Source organism: Capra hircus, chromosome 10, assembly GCF_001704415.2.
Source record: "Capra hircus breed San Clemente chromosome 10, ASM170441v1, whole genome shotgun sequence".
Taxonomy (NCBI): Eukaryota; Metazoa; Chordata; class Mammalia; order Artiodactyla; family Bovidae; genus Capra; species Capra hircus.
The window spans coordinates 83,552,569-83,557,944 of NC_030817.1; positions in this window are offsets into that span (position 1 = coordinate 83,552,569).

Sequence of the window (5,376 nt, forward strand, 5' to 3'; positions counted from 1 at the left end):
CCCATAGACTGTGCCTAAATGTGCATCTGACAAGGTGTGGGTGGTGTCATGAGGCTCCAAGGAGCTTAACAGAGACACAGTTCCTGAATGTGCCCCAGGGCTCTCCTTGGGGCTCCCGGCAGCCTGAGAGGTCAGCGGAGTTTTTGCAGATGTTGTTCAGTCGCTGTTGTGCCCGACTCTTTGTGACCTGCAGCACGCCAGGCTTCCCTGTCCTTCACCATCTCCCGGAGCTTGCTCAAACTCATGTCCTTTGAGTCAATGATGCCATCCAACCATCTCATCCTCTGTCACCCCCTTCTCCCCCTGTCCTCAATCTTTCCCAGCATCAGAGTCTTTTCCAATGAGTTAGCTCTTCGCATCAGGTAACCAAAGTATTGGAGCTATCAGTCCTTCCAATGACTATTCAGGGTAGACCACCACAATCTCTCATCACAATGAATTGTACCCAACAAAGACAGCTTAGTATAGGCCAAATTCTCTAGATGTGGTGCCCAAACCAGCAGCATTGATGTCATCTGGAAACTTGTTAAGAATGCAAATTCTCAGGCTCTACCTCAGGCTGACTGAATCAAAAACTCTGGGAGAAGCAACTATATACCAATTAAAAAAAACTTTTAAAGATGGTGCACAGTTTCAGCTATAAGATATATAAGTCCTGGGGATGCAATGTCCAGTCTGGTAACTGTAGTTAGTAATACCCTGTTGTATATTTGAAAGTTGTTAAGACTGTAGTAGTAGGATCAGAGCCATATTTCCTTCTTAGTAATAAAACCCATTTTTAATTTCAGAAGTGAAAGAAAAAATGCCATAAAAATCCCTGGAAGAAGGGCTTGTAATCTGAATTTTAGCAAACCCTCCAGGTGACTCTGATGCACACTAGAATTTTAAGAGTGATTGGCATAGACAGTGGTTGTGGGACTTGAGGTCAGACAGTCTGACTCCCAGATTCCCAGCTAACTAGTTCTGTGACGTTAAGAGAGTTACTCGCCCCTCCTCGGCTCATAATATCCCTATGAAGTGCTTTGCCTTGATGTCAGTGTCTCGAGATGCAGTAGGTCCTCCATCAGTGTTAGCTCGTTTTCAATGGAAGCTGCCACAGTGTAGCAGAAAGTGTTGTGCTGGATTCCAGGGTTGGCTAATCCATTTGCTTTTGGGGGTATTTTAGGCAAGTTGTCCTTAATGAAATTTGTCAACAGCTATTGAACAGCGATTGGATGCCAGGGCCTCTGCCAAGAGCTTTCCATGCTTTATCTCATTTAATCCTCCCAACCACCACACAAGAAAGATTCACATGTTATTTCTATTTCTTACTGGAAGAAACAGAAGCTCTGTGTGGGTAACTAACTTGTCCAAGGTTTAAGGACTAGATGATTGGCGGAGCTGGCTTGAAGCTAGCAGTCTGGCTGTGGAGCCCACACTCTTCACTACCAGATGGGACTCAGCAGGTGGCACCTCACCATCCACATCCTAAAAAGAAGCAACCACAAAGGGAGCTAACATGTATTCAGCACCTTCTATGGGCTAGGCAGGCTTCCCAGATGGCACAGTCATAAAGAATCTGCCTGCCAATGAAGGAAATGCAAAAGACACAGGTTCAACCCCTGGGTCGCAAACAGCAACCCACTCCAGTAGTCTTGCCTGGATAATGTCATGGATAGAGAAGCCTGGTGGGCTACAGACCATGGGGTTGCAAAGAGTCAGACATGGCTGAAGCCCCTGAGCACAGCCCAGTATGTGCCAGGCGTTTAGCTAGACACATCCTTTCATTCATCCTCTGTGTCGCCATGAAGTATTATTATATCACTTTTACTCATGAAGCTGTTGTGGCAGGATAATACCTCAGGCCACTGTGAAATGGAAAAAGAGTGTATTCTTAATTACACAGCTCGATACAAATTAGCAGGTGATTGTTATCTGGTTAGTAAAATGATGTGCCCCTAAATTTCCAGAAGAATTCCTATTAACTGGTAATGCCTCCAGGAATTGCTCAGATTTGCTCTTTACACCACTACGATTGAGGTGGCCCAAGACTCATATGTGGAGCTCAGGCCACCAGGCTTTCTGGACAGCGCCACACCAGGTCCTGCCCTGGGCTTCCTTCTCTTACCTTCAGTCCACTCACCTTCTCCCTGGTCTTTCCCATCACCCCCTGACAATGGGACGCCTGGGCTTCACCAGCTATTTCTGGCCTGGCCACATTCCTGGTGTCCCAACTCCTTTATACCCTGGCCACAGCTGCAGCTCTTGTTTTAAGATTCGCTCCTGTGATCACTATTACTTTAAAAGGTAGCTACACTCTCACCTTTTTATGTGAATACATATGAGCTTGGCCTGCCTTCTGTGGCGTTGCCCTGTGTGGCCTTATGAAGGAACTCTGGACTGGACTTCAGCCCATCTGGATTCTAGTCATGGCGTTTCCAGTCAGTAACTGACCTTGAGCAAGTCATTTCTCTTTTTTTGAGTCATGGTTTCCCCTCCAACTTGTAGATAATGAGACGATACTCCTTAAAAAGGCCATAAGGCCATGTATGTGAAAGTTTCTTATGAATTGAAAAGTACTTTATAGATGTTAGTCGTTTCCCTATTCTCTGATCATCTCCAAAGATGGAATTCTCCTCCTATGCTCGGGTGCTTAATTCAAGTCTCACCCAGGAGTCACCTAAAGAGCTTTGCAAAACTGCCTGTGCCCACCCTGACATAGGCTGATTTAACTGGATCTGGGGTGCAGCCTGGGCATCAGTGGTTTTTAAATCTCCCTGGGTGATTCTGATGAGTGGGCAGTGTTGAGAAGAATTGCTTCATTGGAACAAGGAGAGGACTTGGGATAAATTGACAGAGTCTCAGAGACACTGATCCCTCCCCCTTAGTCAAGGTTGGGGTGGTGTGGTCTCCTTCGTAGACCTCTCTGCAGCCCAGAGACCCTGAGCACCTTGCTGATGAACCTGATGTTCCTAAATTTCTGGCCAAACCTTTAGCTGGGGCATGGGCTTCCTGTTTGTGAGCATAGCAGGACTTTCTGGAATAGTTTGACCAGGGAAGTCGGCCAACAGCATTTTTACAGATGTTTCATATTTTTAATGAAAACCAGCTCCCTCTCCAAATTGGGACCTGAAGCCTGCTGTACATCAACACTTGAGGTGCTGGCTTATTTGTTCAGTTGCTCATTTGCATCAGACTCTTTGCAACCCCATGGACAGTCGCCCGCCAGGCTCCTCTGTCCATGGGATTTCCCAGGCAAGAATACTGGAGTGGGTTTCTGTGCCCTCCTCCACGGGACCTTTCCAGATCAGGGATTGCATCTGTGTTGGCAGGCAGATTCGTTACCACTGAGCCACCAGGGAAGCCCGAGGTGCTGGCAGAACATCCAGATTCCTCACGTCCAAAACATCACCTTGTCTGCCCTCCTCCTACCCCCACCCACCCACACACCGACACCTACTGCTCCTGACTTCCTATCTCAGCCAGTGACACCACTGTCATCTGCATCCCCCAGACTGGGGAAGAGACTCTGTGCGATGTGATAAGTGGAGCTTCTGGATTTTGACGACCTGAGTTCAGATCCTAGTCACTTTGACAAGTGACTTAGCCTCTATGTGCCTCAGTTTCCTGTCCCAGGAAAAGTGGATGATAATTCCTGCCTCCAATTTGTCATAATTAAATGGGTCAATTCCCATAAAATGCAAACTGTCTTGCACATGTGAAAGGAACTCAATTGCGTCCAACTCTTCGCCAGCCCATGGACTGTAGCCCACCAGGTTCCTCTGTCCGTGGAATTCTCCAGGCCAAAATACTGGAGTGGGTAGCTGTTCCCTTCTCCAGGGAATCTTCCCAACCCAGAGACTGAACCCAGGTCTCCCGCATTGCAGGTGAATTCTTCACTGTCTGAGCCACCAGGGAAGCCCATAGTGAATGGGCACATAGTAAGTGCTCAAAGAATGTGAGGTCATCATGTTTATACCTTCATTTTTTCCCCATATTCAACCAACAACTCAGAACTGTTAGTTCCATCCTTGAAATGTTCCTTACATGTTCTTTCCCTTCCCATGTGCTTACTTACATCCACATACCCTCTTCCCTGTCTTCAAACACTGTCTTTAATCTATCCCCCATCGTGCCACCAAACCCATCTTACTAAAGGAGAGTTCTGTTTGCATAATTTCCCTACTTCAAAACATTGCTGGCTGCCCCTTTCCTGAATGTAGAGTAAGTGCCGAACTGCCTCAAATTCCTGCCATGCTTTTCATCTTGGAGGGAAGTCTCTGATCGTTAGCTTGGTTGATCCACAGCCTGCTGGACTGTAGGGTGACCTGAGCTGCTGGCCAGCTTCACATCCAGAAACATGTCCATGCCTCTGTCTTGTTTACTATTGCATCACCCCAGGGTGTGGTGGGTTGAAAAGGCTCTGTTTAGTTTTTGCCATGCGGGACTGAACCACATGAGAGAGTACTTTTTGAAGATACATTGGTCATTGATTGTTTTTAAATCCTTTCCCTAAAATGTGAACTAGTTTTTTCCAGTAGTTTTCAGCTACATATTCTCCTTAGGAGTTGTAAACATGCTAGAAAAGCTATTAAAGCTAGCAACTAATGGCAAAGCTCTAAGAAGGAAGGGGCTTCCCTGGTGGCCCAGATGGTAAAGAATCTGCCTGCTATGTGGGAGACCTGGGTTCGATGCCTGGGTTGGGAAGATCCCCTGGAGAAGGGAATGGCAACTCACTCCAGTATTCTTGCCTAGAGAATCCCATGGACAGAGGAGCCTGGTGGGCTACAGTTCATGCGGACGCAAAGAGTCGGACATGACTGAGCAGCTACCACTTTCACTTTCTAAAAAGGAAAGGATTGAAACAGCAGGGGATGTTGACTTCTTGTTTCCAACACTGACTGATACCTTCGAGTGCTCCTTCTCTTAGCAGAGAGGTAACCCTGCAGGTTTACCTGCAGCCTGAGGACTTCCTCCCTGTGGAGCATCCCTCAGGTTGAGAATCATGCTGATGGACAGTCCTTTAAATGCTGCCAATGGACTGGGGGCTATGCCAGCCACTCATTGCTCTGGGAGCTGGAATAAATGGGGCTGTGGAGGACGATTCAGGAGTGTGTATGCAGCCCCCAGATGAACTGGGCTACTTTCACTTGGACGAATTTCTTTTTGAGCAACTATCAGCATAAGAGCCGTGGTTTGGCATCAGCTATAGGATGAACATCAGAGAAGGCAATGGCACCCCACTCCAGTACTCTCGCTTGGAAAATCCCATGGACGGAGGAGCCTGGTGGGCTGCAGTCCATGGAGTCGCTAAGAGTTGGACGCAACTGAGCGACTTCACTTTCACTTTTCACTTTCAGGCATTGGAGAAGGAAATGGCAACCCACTCCAGCGTTT